Source organism: Schistocerca gregaria, chromosome 8 (genome assembly GCF_023897955.1).
Source record: "Schistocerca gregaria isolate iqSchGreg1 chromosome 8, iqSchGreg1.2, whole genome shotgun sequence".
In the NCBI taxonomy this organism is placed as follows: Eukaryota; Metazoa; Arthropoda; class Insecta; order Orthoptera; family Acrididae; genus Schistocerca; species Schistocerca gregaria.
The window spans coordinates 172,439,877-172,457,856 of NC_064927.1; positions in this window are offsets into that span (position 1 = coordinate 172,439,877).

A 17,980-nucleotide genomic window follows, 5' to 3' on the forward strand; every position below is an offset into this window, starting at 1 on the left:
AATCGTACTCCCGGGATACGATTTTTTGCTGATGTTGCTATTACCCTATACTCATCTGACCTCAAATCCCTGCCTTCTTTCTATTTCACTTCGCTGACCCCTCCTGTATCTAGACTGAGTCCCTTTTTAGATTTTCTAGCTTGCCTACCACGTTCAAGATGCTGACATTCCACGCCCCGACTCGTATAGATCGTTATCCTTCAATCTTTCTCTCCCATTGGCAGTCCCATCCCGGAGACCCGAATGAGGGCTATTCCGGATTCTTTTGCCAATGGAGAGATCGTCATAACACATTCTTCAAACATTGGCCACGTTTCCTGTGCAAAGACATCATGTGCCGTTAACGCAGTGGTTTCCATTGTCTTCTGCATACTCATGCCGTTGATCATTGCTGTTTCTTCCACCTTTAGAGGCAGTTTCTCATCCTAAGGACAAGAAAATACCCTGAACCTCTTTCTGCTCGTGCACCCTCTTTCACAAGACCGTTGGCAGATTGAAGGTGGCTTCTTACGCAGTAAGTCTTCGGCCGCTAGTGCCGATTATTAATCAAACTTTAATCGGTGGCGGGTTTAAATTACTAATCGGATTGTTATACCAAAGATAATTTAAAACTAAAACAATATCCACTATCGCTTATTACTGAGGGGAAAAGAGTTTGAGCGACTTAAACTTAGCGACTCTCCTTTTCTGAATAGTAAAATTAGTGCTCTATGTGTCCATACATCTTTATCCATATCAAAGAAACAAATGAAGATATTAGCAAAAACCACCCACGAATTGTCTCCCAGCTGCGTCATGTCAATGATATTACCGACAACCTGAGTCATTCTCAAAATAGCTCATGAATGTTCCTTGTTGACCCTGCACCAGAAAATAACACTTGTTATTTAATTTATTTCTTAGCCATTCTGACAAACATTTGTTATGAGGCGTACTACACAAACCACGCAAAATACCGCCGCCTCAAATAACCTGATCACAAATACCAGCCAACTGGCCACTAGCTAATCTGTAAATTATGTCAGCTACTACAAGATCACGAATTTTAAAGGCGGTAGCCTGCTGTTTTAATGTAAGCGAAAAATACAGAAATTCTACGATTTGGTCGCTAGACTCCACTTTAGTTGTCCTTTGAATAATATTCATAATAGTGTTTTGTAATATGCTTCAATATCTCATACTTCATACCAACACTGCTCCAAAAATATTCTTGTGATAAATCTTTACCCATATCTGATCGTCAGAATTTTCTTTCAATTGCAATAAATTAGCGCGATCTAATTGTCTTGCAGATCTTAAGTTTCTGCGCCCTATTTTACATCAATATTAACCTTACACAAACCAAGTAACCGATTATAAGCTTCTCAAGACAAACTTGCATCCAGATCACTGACAATGGGGGGCAACTATCCAGAAGCAGGTCGATATCATGTTGCACACTTCAACGATGAAGCAATAACACCGCACGTTGTTATATAGAGCAGGTAACCAATGAACTGCAAGTTAGTAAACTGAATTTTTGATTCACACAAAGATATCTCTTCTTTTACTTTACTTTCTACCACACCCCGCAACTGTACCTGTTCATAATTCGAGCCTTGTCAAAGAAATACTAAAAGTTATTTTAGAAAAAAATTAATTTTCATATGCAGGATTTTGTATGTCTTTCTTTCATTTATTGTGTAGAGTGGCTCAGCGGAATATTAGTTATGTACTAATTCCTCTTCGTAAGGTGTATTCAATGCATGTAAAGATAAGGAAAATTTTTTTGGTCAAAACTAGAAAAAGTCTGTAAGCACATGCTTCAAACCAAATGCTTGTTTAGATGAGAGCTGTTTTACTTGTGCCATAAGCCTGCGGTGTAAGCTGCTTCGCTGATCAATCAAAATATTCATTTCTAGCTGGTTGCATCTCTTTCTCTACTTATTCCAATGATTTTGTTGATGTGGTAACAGCAACAGTTACAACTGTCATAAACAGTATCTATTTCCTACGTACCATACTCAAATTGTGCAAAGAGTAAAACAAGTTGAATAATTTCGTGTACTATGAATAAACGCATCTCTAACGTCAAAATCCTCCCCCCCCCCCCCCCCCCATGAACCATGGACCATGCCGTTGGTGGGGAGGCTTGCGTGCCTCAGCGATACAGATGGCCGTACCGTAGGTGCAACCACAACGGAGGGGTATCTGTTGAGAAGCCAGACAAACGTGTGGTTCCTGAAGAGGGGCAGCAGCCTTTTCAGTAGTTGCAGGGGCAACAGTCTGGATGATTGACTGATCTGGCCTTGCAACATTAACCAAAACGGCCTTGCTGCGCTGGTACTGCGAACGGCTGAAAGCAAGGGGAAACTACAGCCATAATTTTTCCCGAGGACATACAGCTTTACTGTATGATTAAATGATGATGGCATCCTCTTGGGTAAAATATTCCGGAGGTAATATAGTCCCCCATTCGGATCTCCGGGCGGGGACTACTCAGGAGGATGTCGTTATCAGGAGAAAGAAAACTGGCGTTCTACGGATCGGAGCGTGGAATGTCAGATCCCTTAATCGGGCAGGTAGGTTAGAAAATTTAAAAAGGGAAATGGATAGGTTAAAGTTAGATATAGTGGGAATTAGTGAAGTTCGGTGGCAGGAGGAACAAGACTTCTGGTCAGGTGACTACAGGGTTATAAACACAAAATCAAATAGGGGTAATGCAGGAGTAGGTTTAATAATGAATAGGAAAATAGGAATGCGGGTAAGCTACTACAAACAGCATAGTGAACGCATTATTGTGGCCAAGATAGATACGAAGCCCACACCTACTACACTAGTACAAGTTTATATGCCAACTAGCTCTGCAGATGATGAAGAAATTGAAGAAAAGTACGATGAAATAAAAGAAATTGTTCAGATAGTGAAGGGAGACGAAAATTTAATAGTAATGGGTGACTGGAATTCGAGTGTAGGAAAAGGGAGAGAAGGAAACATAGTAGGTGAATATGGATTGGGGCTAAGAAATGAAAGAGGAAGCCGCCTAATAGAATTTTGCACGGAGCACAACTTAATCATAGCTAACACTTGGTTTCAGAATCATGAAAGAAGGTTGTATACGTGGAAGAACCCTGGAGATACTAAAAGGTATCAAATAGATTATATAATGGTAAGACAGAGATTTAGGAACCAGGTTTTAAGTTGTAAGACATTTCCAGGGGCAGATGTGGACTCTGACCACAATCTATTGGTTATGACCTGTAGATTAAAACTGAAGAAACTGCAAAAATGTGGGAAATTAAGGAGATGGGACCTGGATAAACTGAAAGAACCAGAGGTTGTACAGAGTTTCAGGGAGAGCATAAGGGGACAATTGACAGGAATAGGGGAAAGAAATACAGTAGAAGAAGAATGGGTAGCTCTGAGGGATGAAGTAGTGAAGGCAGCAGAGGATAAAGTAGGTAAAAAGACGAGGGCTGCTAGAAATCCTTGGGTAACAGAAGAAATATTGAATTTAATTGATGAAAGGAGAAAATATAGAAATGCAGTAAATTAAGCAGGCAAAAAGGAATACAGACGTCTCAAAAATGAGATCGACAGGAAGTGCAAAATGGCTAAACAGGGATGGCTAGAGGACAAATGTAAGGATGTAAAAGCTTATCTCACTAGGGGTAAGATAGATACTGCCTACAGGAAAATTAAAGAGACCTTTGGAGAGAAGAGAACCACGTGTATGAATATCAAGAGCTCAGATGGCAACCCAGTTCTAAGCAAAGAAGGGAAGGCAGAAAGGTGGAAGGAGTATATAGAAGGTTTATACAAGGGTGATGTACTTGAGGACAATATAATGGAAATGGAAGAGGATGTAGATGAAGACGAAATGGGAGATACGATACTGCGTGAAGAGTTTGACAGAGCACTGAAAGACCTGAGTCGAAACAAGGCCCCCGGAGTAGACAACATTCCATTAGAACTACTGACGGCCTTGGGAGAGCCAGTCATGACAAAACTCTACCAGCTGGTGAGCAAGATGTATGAGACAGGCGAAATACCCTCAGACTTCAAGAAGAATATAATAATTCCAATCCCAAAGAAAGCAGGTGCTGACAGATGTGAAAATTACCGAACTATCAGTTTAATAAGTCACAGCTGCAAAATACTAACGCGAATTCTTTACAGACGAATGGAAAAACTGGTAGATGGGGACCTCGGGGAGGATCAGTTTGGATTCCGTCGAAATGTTGGAACACGTGAGGCAATACTGACCTTACGACTTATCTTAGAAGAAAGATTAAGAAAAGGCAAACCTACGTTTCTAGCATTTGTAGACTTAGAGAAAGCTTTTGACAATGTTGACTGGAATACTCTTTTTCAAATTCTAAAGGTGGCAGGGGTAAAATACAGGGAGCGAAAGGCTATTTACAATTTGTACAGAAACCAGATGGCAGTCATAAAAGTCGAGGGGCATGAAAGGGAAGCAGTGGTTGGGAAAGGAGTGAGACAGGGTTGTAGCCTCTCCCCGATGTTATTCAATCTGTATATTGAGCAAGCAGTAAAGGAAACAAAAGAAAAATTTGGAGTAGGTATTAAAATTCATGGAGACGAAGTAAAAACTTTGAGGTTCGCCGATGACATTGTAATTCTGTCAGAGACGGCAAAGGACTTGGAAGAGCAGTTGAACGGAATGGACAGTGTCTTGAAAGGAGGATATAAGATGAACATCAACAAAAGCAAAACGAGGATAATGGAATGTAGTCAAATTAAATTGGGTGATGCTGAGGGAATTAGATTAGGAAATGAGACACTTAAAGTAGTAAAGGAGTTTTGCTATTTAGGAAGTAAAATAACTGATGATGGTCGAAGTAGAGAGGATATAAAATGTAGACTGGCAATGGCAAGGAAAGCGTTTCTGAAGAAGAGAAATTTGTTAACATCGAATATAGATTTATGTATCAGGAAGTCGTTTCTGAAAGTATTTGTTTGGAGTGTAGCCATGTATGGAAGTGAAACATGGACGATTACTAGTTTGGACAAGAAGAGAATAGAAGCTTTCGAAATGTGGTGCTACAGAAGAATACTGAAGATAAGGTGGATAGATCACGTAACTAATGAGGAGGTATTGAATAGGATTGGGGAGAAGAGAAGTTTGTGGCACAACTTGACTAGAAGAAGGGATCGGTTGGTAGGACATGTTTTGAGGCATCAAGGCATCACAAATTTAGCGTTGGAGGGCAGCGTGGAGGGTAAAAATCGTAGAGGGAGACCGAGAGATGAGTACACTAAGCAGATTCAAAAGGATGTAGGTTGCAGTAGGTACTGGGAGATGAAGCAGCTTGCACAGGATAGAGTAGCATGGAGAGCTGCATCAAACCAGTCCCAGGACTGAAGACAACAACAACAACAACGTCAAAATCCAGTTCTCTATGTTTATGATGAGGAGAAGGGCTCACATAAACACAGTTCTGCCACCTAGAAGAGAGGAGAGAGCGTAATTTTTACTAAGGAAAGCTATTTCGAAGATTTGGAAGAAACAAGATGAAGTTCTATGGAGCTGTCAGAAAGAAAAAAAATAAGTTTAGAGAATATAAAGGGAAATTTAGGTAAAAATAAATGCCGATCATCCTACAAAGTCATCTGAAATCACTGATGGTTTTCGATGAATCCCAGAATATCAGGCCGCTGAAAGTGTTAAAACCCAACTCAAACGCAAAGGCATGAATATAGCGTTGGCAGTGATGGCCTTGGCATTACAAATTAACGTACCATGCTTGAAGGAACATCTATGATTAATACGGGGAGTAGAAACACTTACGTAGTTAAGTAGAGGGTAACAGCTCTCGTTTGGTGAAGAAAGATGAATATGAAGACGACGATATTCCACTGTCTTCACATGTTCCTCCAGATATCAATCTTGTCCTTGAAGCTCACAGAATGATATACCTCTTCCAGCTTTCAAAAATATTTTAAAGAGGGAAGCTGAAAGCGACGAGAAAGAAATTTTCAAACCACAGAAAAATAGTGAAAAGGAAATATACAAACGCGAAAACACAAAAATTTCCTGTGCCGTAAACGACAAATAAGAGGTCTACACAAGGTGGGAAGAGGAAAACATACAAATGACCCGAGGCATCACAACAGACCTGTCATAGCACGACGAGAGAATAGTTTGCAAGCTGATATTTTACTCTCATATGTTTGTTTTCTGGTAGATTTAATGACACTTGAAACGTCCCCTTAGAAAAACTATATACGAATGTGCGGAAACTGACAACACAATATTTTTAGCGCAACGCGATCTGGCTTTCAATAATCCCTACAAAAGAATGGCCCTGACTAACATTAACCTATACCTTTCACAAATCCCTTACCTCACAAAAATCTTGGTTACTCGAACTACTGCAATACAGCGAGCGCCACTACTGCCAGCTAACTAAAAGATTCAAACTACAGAAGTCAATAACTACTGATAGGCACAGTTAGCAAATGAAAGATTTTAATAGAGAACAAACAATGTATTTAACTTAATAGTCATAACATATATATCAGTTCATGACATCAATTCTTACAAATTTCAAAACTCCGCCATCTCTCTCCCCACGTCCACCACTGCTGGCGGCTCACCTCCAACTGCGCAACGCTACGCGCTGCTAAGAGCCAACTGCCCAACGCGACAATGGCGAGTATTACAACAATGCCAACCAGCCACAGACTGCAGACGGCACAGCCAGTGATTTTCATACAGAGCTCTACGTGGCGTTACCAATAAGAAAACCTAAACAAACTACTTACACACTTTCTGAGGAAGCGGATGAGGTAGCTACTTTCTAGCCTCGTATGAAAGACAGTTACATTACTGACACGGTGGTATTACACAAGAATTTCCTCCAACCGGTGGAGTAAATGAACACGTAGGTGGCGCTTTGCAAGTGTGACACCATGCGTAGGAACCAGGAGCATTCAGCCTTTAAATGGCAACTGAGGAGGTATGAGGAGGTATTCCGGTTAGACACAGCCGCTTCAAGGTCTGGGAAGCTGATAAGGGGTGGATACGGGTATACTGACACTGTTGTCGCTTCATACTGTATCCAGAGACGGCTTTCGCTGACGAGCCAATCAGCATCGCGTCTCCCTCAGGACCTGATCACCGAGTTCCTTCCCCTTCCTTTTCTCTGAGAGTCAGTTTCCATTACCTTCTCTGTTTCTGTAGAGCAATCTTTTCTATTCGTTCCTACTGTGGCTTCTCTTTTACACACAAAGTTCCTAGCATATGGGGAAACACCTGTGCTTAAAATTCGCAGGAAAAGAGTCGTGCACGTGAGGGTCTGCATATGGCAACTTTGCCGCGAGTAATTAAGCGCCGCGAGGGACCTGCAGAAGTTTTAATTAAACCGCAAATGAATGGCTGCGGCCACAGCAGAGGCGGCCGCGCAGCTACCTGTTTGCTCATGCGTCACCCCGCTGGCACGCATGCTCTTTACGCACTACGCAACGCCCAGGTGTCATTTGTCTCGGCGGCTCGTGCTTCGCAGCGGGAAGACCTTGTGTTCTTTTATGTAAGTCTGCGGGCGTCCGTGGTCGTAAGTACCACACCATCAGCAGTTTAAATGCTCAGGGAAATTTTTCCGACGATGGCCACATTAGGGAATTTAAATTAATCAACAATAGGAGTCGAAAATTTGTGCTGGACCATGACTCGAACTCACATGCTCTCTACAATGCTTCCTCGACCATCAGGACACCAACTCGGCCGACCCAGATTCCCAACTCGCCATATTCCAATGCGGCGTCCCTGCCCAGGAATCTGACTCTCGCTTCGCTACCTGTATTTCCGCAAGAGGAAACGAAACCTGTTGTGCCTCTGTACTGAGGGAATTATGTTTGGCTGTCAAGTCTCTAGAAGTTCATATCCATGCTAATCCATATCCATATTAATACTATAAAGGCGAAATTAATTCTGTCTGTTAGGGTTTCGCAGCTAAACCTCTGAATCGATTTTGATTAAATATGGTATCCAGATAGCTCGAAAGCTCAGGAATAAGATAGGTGAATTCAGAAAGGATATAACGCTACATATGTAACAGCAAGCCATCTACTCTTTGACTTTTGAACTTCATACGAGTGTAAGTCAGATAAAAACCTTATATTTGTAATAACAAATCGACATTACGCGCCGTTATCCTGTAAGTTCGTAAGCGTGCTACAAACTGCGTGCAGAATGGCCTGTAATGGCACCATAGTGCAGATGCACACCTACCGTCGCAGTATCAGTATAAAGATGGCCGCTCCACTTGCTACTTGCACCAGGGAAGAACAGCGTTCTGTTATTCGGTTTTTTCCTAGGGAAGGTGTGAAACCTAGTGAAATTCATCGACGAATGAAGGTTCGGTACGGTGATGCATGTTTGTCACAGCAGAAAGTTTACGAATGGAGTAGGAAGTTTGCAAATTCTGTGCCTTCAGTGGAAGATGCTCCTCGTCCAGATCAGGCACAACGAGTTGTGACTCCACAGAACATTGCAGCAGTTGAAGCCATAGTGAAGGAAAACCGCCGAGTGACAATGAATGACATTGCAGCAAGTTTGCAGATTAGTCATGGGTCAGCACACCACACTGTGCGTGATGTGCTACAGTTTCACAAAGTGTCTGCAAGATGGGTACCACGGCAGCTGATTCCTGAAATGAGAGAACACCGTGTTGATGCTTGTGAAGAACTTCTTCGAGCTTTGAACGAGAAGGTGATGGCTTCCTTACAAGAATCGTTATCAGGAACGTAACCTGGGTTCACTTCCACCAACCGGAAAGGAAGAGGGCGAGCAAGGAATGGCGCCATTCTTCATAACCAAAACCAAAGAAGTTTCGAACAGAACCATCAGCAGCGAAGGTTTTGCTCTCTCTTCTGGGACGAAAAAGGCGTCATTTTGGAGCATTACATGCCTAGAGGGACCTCTGTCGCCAGTTCATCATACACAGATCTACTAAAAAATCATCTGCGGCCTGCAATAAAATCAAAGCGACGTGGATTGCTGTCAGGAGGTGTTTTTTTTCCAACATGACAATGAAAGGCCCCACACTGCCTGTACAACAGTTGCAACAATCACAGACATGCATTTTGAGTGTCTTCCTCATCCACCATACTCACCAGACCTTGCCCCAAGTGATTTCCATATGTTTGGACCACTCAAAGACGCTATGGGAGGAAAGAAGTTCCGTTCTGATGTAGAGATACGCCATGCGGTGGATGAGTGGTTGCGCGGACTATTAAAAGAATTTTTTTCTAAATGATTGTAAGCGCTGGAGGACTTGCATTGAGCGTGGGGAAGATTATGTTGAAAGGTCATAAAGCTTTGTATCATAACTGCCCAATAAGTAATATTTAAAAAAAAAATTTAAGGTTTTGATTTGACTCACCCTTGTATTTGGGAAAAAGCCTTATTGTTCGATATGTTCTACATACGACGATTCAAAATAATGAATACAGTGCTTATACAATCCTGTACGCGTTTAATCCACGCTTCAATACTTATATCAATGACAAACTCGCCGCATTGTAGCCTCTCAGTGTCAAATGCTGTTATAACTCTAAACCGCGATACAGTTCGACTCTGCAGTTCGTAGTCTTTTGGTAGGCGTAGTAATTTCACAGCTGTGTGGTCACAGGTTCAGTTCACAACCAATTCCTCTTCTTCCGCTCGCGACTGAATGTGTTTCCTGTCTTCACAATCATTTTGTCATCTTCGAATAGCGTGTCGTCGAAATGGTGTCAAATAAACACTAGGACCAAGGGCTCGAACATCTCCAACAGGGCATTCAGACCAATAATTCCGCGGGTGTCAGCTGATACAACGCTCAACGTGGTTAGGCTATACTAACCTACACTTCCAAACGAACGAATGAACTCCACCCGAACAGGCCATGAAGGCCCTACGGTAGCGACCGGCCGCCGTCTACGTCTACACAGGAGATTGGCTACAAATCAGTTGTATGACACCTCCTAGAATATTGCAAGGCTTTGTCGAGATGTTCGGGCCCTTGCTCCAAGTGTGTGGGACGCGTACCAAATAGATCTAGCAGGGAATCTTGCACGTACACAGAAAGGTTTATTTGACCACCAAGCGAGTGCTACTGAGATGTTGAAAGAACAAAACTGGCAATATCTTGAAGACAGATGGAGAGTATTCTAAAAGTTTACTCACAAACTATCAAGAATCTGACGTAAATGATAACACTAGGAGTATACTACAACCCACTACATGTAGCTCGCATTAAGATCGTGGGGATAATACTAAATTAATTACAGAACGCACAGAGGCCTTTAAACAATCATATTTCCCGGGCTACTTAGGTGAATGGGACAGGAAATAAAGTCGTAATAAATGGTACCGTGGGACATACTCCGCTGCCATGCATTTCACTGTGATTCGCAGAGAATAGATACACTTGTTGAAATTTAAATGAACGTGTTCTTCGCTAACAAGCGTCAAAATATAAAACGGATAGTTCTGCCTATTATTGAGACCAGCAATAAGATAATTTCGTGGTAGCTACAAAAGAGATTAACAGTTACTTAATAAATAATAATAATAACAAAATAAAAACAAATACCTAACGAATAAGAGTCTTGAGCTCGCAGCAATTTTTTATTTGAAAGACTAGCTTTATAGTAAATCAGACAATCCACATTGAGATTCGCGTGTTAATGGCGTCCAATGGACATGCTGTGGTTTCGTGCCATTCTACCTCGCATGCATCGTAAAAATCGCGCGCCGCGAACCAACGCCATCTAGAAACAAAGCCAGTATACGTACGTCTGAGAATTGTGTGACGTCACCGTTCTGCGGCTGACCACTACGATCTCTGATAGACGCGACAGTCTGAAAGCACGTATTCTTAGTGTTTACATTTGCAACAAAATTGGTCCAAATGATTCTGAGCACTATGGGACCTAACTTCTGAGGTCATCAGGCCCTCGCGCGGTTCCAGACTGTAGCGCCTAGAACCGCTCGGCCACCCCGGCCGGCCCAATCGTAACACTTGGGGTGGAAATCTTGTACTTCATGGTTGAAGTAAGCTTCAGAGTATTACTGGGTGACTTTTAAAATTTGCACGTAAGTGTTTTATGCTCGGTTGTAGGGGAAAGTAAGACAATGGGGCTAAAGTTAGTGCGTTTACATTCCCGTCAGACAAAGCCTTAAGAAGATAAACAGCCCGTTATCTGCACATTTATCGTGATTAATGTACGTTTACTCTTTTGAATAACGTAATGCTGCAAAACTAACGAATAGGCCAAAATAACGAGGCATTATGTAAAGTCACTTTGTGCAGTCTTGTGTCAAGTTTACTTTGCAATTTGTATCCTATCTCTGGATTAACAGGAAGACGTATTCTTCTTTTTAGATATGTGAGTTGCGTTTCAATGGAGATGACATTTTCAGGAGTACCAACGCTTGTGACCAACGTACTGGTCAACTCCTCACGGTACCTTTTCACCTCCATGTTTAAGTAAAAGTCTGTAAAAATTTAATTAGTACTTACAAGTTAGTAGGCAATCCTTGTCTTCAGATTTAAAAAAAATCTATATTGTAGTATCGATTACTTACATGTGTTCTGATGTTGATAGTGGCCCCGCACAGACTAGCACATTACAAAAATTGGTATATTAATGTTCTGTTTATCTCTTTATTTCCAGGTGCTGTCGCATTAAATTTGTCAGGAAGTCCTACTTGTCTTCGAAGCAAAAATCTGCACGAAAAGATCGATATAGTCATCGAGAACGTTTGGGAAACAGGTCGCTCGAAATAGCCATTCAGCAGAGTGTGGAACTGCAAGCAAAAGTGAAGGGAAAAACATAGGATACGAGTGCTGGAGCTGTGGGCTGCAGTTAACGCTCGGAAACAGAGACAGCTGAACTGCCATGGTCCTTATTTGGCCGAAACAAAGGAAGAAGAAGACGAAAAAAAAGAAGACTTTAATAAGGGATGTGTTCAGCCTTCGCATTTATGACGACTTGGACTCTGCTGAGGACACTTCAGCAGAAGTGTCTTAATGTCTGCGAAGGAATGGTCGCCCACTTTTCTCCAGGAGCCGACATCAGAGAAGTCAGTGATGTTGGCTTAAGTTGGGTCTGTGGAGAGGCCAGTTCACTTCAAGAACGTTACTGCCCGTAAACCATTGCCTCATGCGAGCTGCTCTATAGCGGAATAAATCGTCATGTCGATACAATTATTCATCATCTCTGAACTGTTCCTCTGAAACGTCCCCTTTCAACAATTATACAAGACTGTGCTTAAACTGACACACAATATTTTTAGCGCTACGCAATCTGACTTTCAATAATCCCTATACCTTTCACAAATCACTTACCTCACTAAAAATCTTCGTTACTCGAACTACTGCAATACAGCGAGCTCCACTACTGCCAGCTAAATAAAAGATTCAAGCTACGGAAGTCAGTAACTACTTACAGGCACAGTTAGCAAATGAAAGATTTTAATAGAGAACAAACAATGTATTTACCTTTATAGTCATTATATAAATATATCAGTTCATGACATCAATTCTTACAAATTTAAAAACTCCGCCATCTCTCTCCCCACGTCCACCACTGCTGGCGGCTCACCTCAAACTGCGCAACGCTACGCGCTGTTAGCATCCAGCTACCGCTGCCCAACACTACAATGGCAGACAACAATGTAAACCAGCCACAGACTGCACACGGCACAGCCAGTGATTTTCATACAGAGCGCTACGTGGCAGCGGCGTTACCAATAAAAAGACCTAATCAACCTACTTACACCTCTACTGCACGTCGTATACAATGCTGTTAGATGTATTCGTATGGCTCAGCATTTAGTTGTTTCTAAAAATCACCACGGGGGCCTCACAACCTTACCCAGCAACGAAAAACATCCCTATGTCGTAATGCCACGTGCTCCCCAGATCGCGGCTGACACACTACATACGATGGGGAGCCTATCAAACTCGTACTGTCCCATCATATTGCCACAGGGTACAGCGTGGTTCATCACTCCGAATCACTCGTTTCTAGTCGCCCACTCTCCGTAGTGTTGCCCTTTACACCACCTCGAAATGTCACTTAACAGTGACTACAGAAATGTGTGGCTGACGACGAGTTGCTCAACCATTGTACCCTATAGATCGAGATTTTCACTCTGCAGCGGAGTGTGCGCTAATATGAAAATTCCTGGCAGATTAAAACTGTGTGACGGACCGAGACTCGAACACGGGACCTTTGTCATTCGCGGGCAAGTGCTCTACGACCTGAGCGACCCAAGCACGACTGACGCCCCGTCCTCGCAGCTTTACTTCTGCCAGTACCTCGTCTCCTACCTTTCAAACTTTACAGAATCTCTCCTGCGAACCCTTGAGAACTAGCACTCCTGAAAGAAAGGATATTGCGGAGCTATGGCTTAGCCACAACCTCGGGGATGTTTCCAGAATGAGATTTTCACTATGGTAGATCACTTGCCTGCGAAATGCAAAGGTCCCGAGTTCGAGTCTCGGTCCAGCACACAGTTTTAATCTGCCAGGTAGTTTCATATCAGCGCACACTCCGCTGCAGAGTGAAAATATCATTCTGGAAACATCCCCCAGTCTGTGGCTAAGCCATGTCTCCGCAATATCCTTTCTTTCAGGAGTGCTAGTTGTGCAAGGTTCGCAGGAGAGCTTCTGTAAAGTTTGGAAGGTAGCAGACGGGGTACTGGCAAAAGTAAAGCTGTGAGGACGGGGCGCGAGTCGTGCTCAGTTGGTAAAGCACTTGCCCGCGAAAGGCAAAGGTCCCGAGTTCGAGTGTCGGTCCGGCACACAGTTTTAATCTGCCAGGAAGTTTCATTGTACACTATTCTTGTTAACTCCCTATGAATAGTCATTGTACCAGCTGGACGTGGGGACTCACGAGTGACTCCTTCCTCTGATTTCATGAGTTTTTAGCACGACGAATCCTGCCTCGGGCATGGATGTGTGTGTTGTCCTTAGGTTAGTTAGGTTTAAATAGTTCTAAGTTCTAGGGGACTGATGACTTCAGATGTAAAGTCCCATAGTGCTCAGAGCCATTTGAACTAACGGTGGAGCGATTGGGACGTAGAAATGGTTCAAATGGTTCAAATGGCTCTGAGCACTATGGGACTTAACATCTATGGTCATCAGTCCCCTAGAACTTAGAACTACTTAAACCTAACTAACCTAAGGACATCACACAACACCCAGCCATCACGAGGCAGAGAAAATCCCTGACCCCGCCAGGAATCGAACCCGGGTGTGGGAAGCGAGAACGCTACCGCACGACCACGAGATGCGGGCGACGTGGAAATGTGTGCCATTGATTTGTTACTCGTGTGTCATCCAATGGCTAGTTCACGTTAGAGGTCAGGAAGCTCTTCTGACCGACACAGTCTGCTGTCCCTGCTTCTCTACTGACAACATGATTCCCCATCTCCTTTAATCTATGCTTTCAGATTTAGTGACATCTAATGGTCACTTTCACATTGCGTAACGATGTCTGGATGCTTTTCATCACATAGTGTATACTTGTAGTATCTACGATGCACCACGTATCTATCAGTATGTGAGTAACCCAAATTCACTACGTTCTGGCTTCCTTGACCAGGTCCTGTTTTTGTCCACCTTGCTGTCCAATCAGGGCTAATTTTACTTCGCTTTGTTTTCATTTTCCAGGGCAAATTGAAAATGTTGCAGACTGGCAGGAGTTGATTGTGTTTTCCAATACATGCACACTGAAGCACCAAAGAATCTGGTACAGGCATGCATATTCAAATCAGAGATGTATAAACAGGCAACGCCTATATAAGAAAACAAGTGTCTGTCGCAGTTTTCAGATCAGTTACTGATGCCACAATGGAAGCATTATCAAAATTTAAGTGCGTTTCAACGTGTGTTATAGTCAGAGCACGAGAGATACGACACATCCGAGGTAGCGATGAAATGGGGATCTTTCCGTATGACCGTTTCACGGCTGTACCGTCAATAACAGGACTCCGGTAAAACATCAAATCTTGGACATCGTTGCTTCCGGAAAACGGTCCTGCAAGAGTGGGACTTACGACGACTGAAGAGAATCGTTCAACGAGACAGAAGTGCAGCTCTCCCGCAAACTGCCTCAGATTTCAGTGCTGGGCCACAATATGTCTGAGAGTACGAATCATTCAGCGAAACATCATTTATTTGGACTTTTGTAGCAGAAGGTCCAGTTGTATATCTTTGATGACAGCTCCACGCATAGCTTTTCACCTGTCCTGGGCCCGTCAACACCGACATTGGACTGTTTAGACGAGTCTCGTGTCAAATTGTATCTAGCGGCCGGATATGGCTATGGCTCTGAGCACTATGGGACCCAACTGCTGTGGTCATCAGTCCCCTAGAACTTAGAACTACTTAAACCTAACTAACCTAAGGACATTACACACATCCATGCCCGAGGCAGGATTCGAACCTGCGACCGTAGCAGTCGCACGGTTCCGGACTGCGCGCCTAGAACCGCGAGACCACCGCGGCCGGCCCGGATATGGAAACAAACCCATGTCCACGGACCCTGTAAGTCAGCAGGGGACTATTCGAGCTAATGAAGGCTATGTAACTGTGTGGGAATGTGCAGTTTGAGTGATATGGAGCCCCTGATACGTCTAGATATGACTGTTAGCCCACACATATGTAAGCATCAAAGGCTCAAATGGCTCTATGGGACCTAACATCTGAGGTCATCAGTCCCCTACACTTAGAACTACTTAAACCTAACTAACCTAAGGACATCACACACATCCATGCCCGAGGCAGGATTCGATCCTGCGACCGTACCAGCAGCGCGGTTTCGGACTGAAGTGCCGAGAAGCGCTCGGCCACAGCGGCCGGCACGTAAGTATCCTGTCTGGTCACCTGCATCCATTCATGTCCATTTAGCATTCCGACGGACTTGGGCAATTCCAGCAGGACAATGCAACCCCACACGTCCAGAATTGCTACAGAGTGGCTCCAAGAACGCTTTTCTGAGTTTAAACACTTCCGCTGGCCACGAAACTCCCCAGACCTGAACGTTATTGAGCATATCCGGAATGCACTGCAACGTACTGTTCAAAAGAGATCCCATCCTACTGTAATGTATTTACGGACAAGACTACTGGATTTATGATGTCAGTTCCTTCCAGCAGTACTTCAGACATTAGTCGAGTCCATGCCAAGACGAGTTGCGTAACTTCAGAGTGTTCGCGGGGGCCCTACACGATATTAGTCAGGTGTACCATTTCTTTGGCTCATCAGTGTATGTACTATTTGTTCAACGTACTTGTCTTTCAAGTGGATATACTTTGTTCACAGTTTTTACAGTTAGCAGATACCTTCAACGACTGGAAAAATGTTGAACATCGAGAAATCAGATGGGATGGAACATAATAAAGCAAGTTATTTCACGCATAGCAGTACTCCATCGAAACAATTATAACCGCTGTTTTATGTCATGGTTCTAACCCATAAGAAGAGAAATATTATCGGATAATAGTTTCACAAGCTACGACATACGTCGTGAATTGAACAGTGATCCGCATACTGAATAAATATCCTATACTTCACGTCTACGATCACAAACGTTTTATCATCAGACTACCTGTTTTGGTCCATAATGACCATCTTCAGATTTGTTTTATAAAAAACGTGTCTTAATACATTATATTATAATTTCTTATTCCGTACAGACTGTCTTAATATTGAACGTTTAAAGAAGTTAATACAGCAGCAGGGGAGCGACTGTTTCCAGTACTGCTGCGTGTTCCAGTAGCAAGTGCTGGAGTCACCGACCTCCAGCCAGGAGCGCGGCGCCAGGTCGCACGCAACCGCCTTAGAAGCCGTCACTGAGGCGGCAGCTCGGCTAAAGGCCGGCGAGTAATTGCTGCCCCAAGTGGAGCCGGCGTAGCGATACGGAAGGGAAAGGGGGTGGGGAAGTGGGGGCGGAGACCGAGAAATAAAGGCACGCAGGTGGGTGGAAGCAACAGAGACGCTGAGCAAGTGTCCCAGCCACCGCTGGTTTTACAGTTTGCTGAGTTGCACGTAACAATCGTTGTACCCAATTATCAGGTCCGCCAGCCACACACACGGATTAGTTCATCGGGATACCGTATTAGCCATCCTCTTAAAAGAGCGCGTTGATTAGAGTGCAGTTGATCGTGTACCAGACGGTAATACGATCGTCCATCACTGAGGTAAAGTACGGCAGTGGTGCGGTATAGAGGAGACAATCGGTTGTACGGTATCAGTTCATAGCGGTGAAAAAAATTATCTGCTTTAGCCTCTAGTCGCAATTTCCTATTTGGCAACTGGCTGGTATTTACTTAAGATTTGAAAACATCGGCTCATATGATGTCTAAAATAGTGTTTTCTGAACAAATGCTAGCGTTATACCGCAACACGATTTCTGCGTATAGCAGTCTACTTTACTTACAAAATTTTTAACACATGAAGTAACTGTTAATTACTACTACGTGTTCATACCGCGGCAGATCGTCACAGAGGCAATTCAGATGCTCTTGAACAGAACGAACGAGAGGACAATCGTGTGAGGTAGCGGTTCTCGACCCCCCGCGGTGCGCGCGTTGAGAGAGAGGTGACGCCAACGTCCGTTTGCAGGAACACTGCTCGTGTTTCAGTGCTAATCTGAGTTACCAATCCATTTAGACGCCGTTTCTATTTTGCCTTACATGGTTGAGTCACACAGCTACAGCGGCTGACTACAGTCCAAACGAAAATGTGAAAATGTACACATTATTTCGTTTTTGGAGAGTGACACTGCGTTCACGTCTAAGCGGTTGCACTTCATGCTACACATTTTCCCAACCAACGACACTGAAATTAAGTCACTATTCGCTATCTCACTGATAAAGCTCGGGATGGACGGTTACATTGCGCACATCGTCGCCGTGAATATGGGGAAAATGATAATCGTGTCGTAGCCGTTTTTACAATTGTCCTGCATAATCCTCATG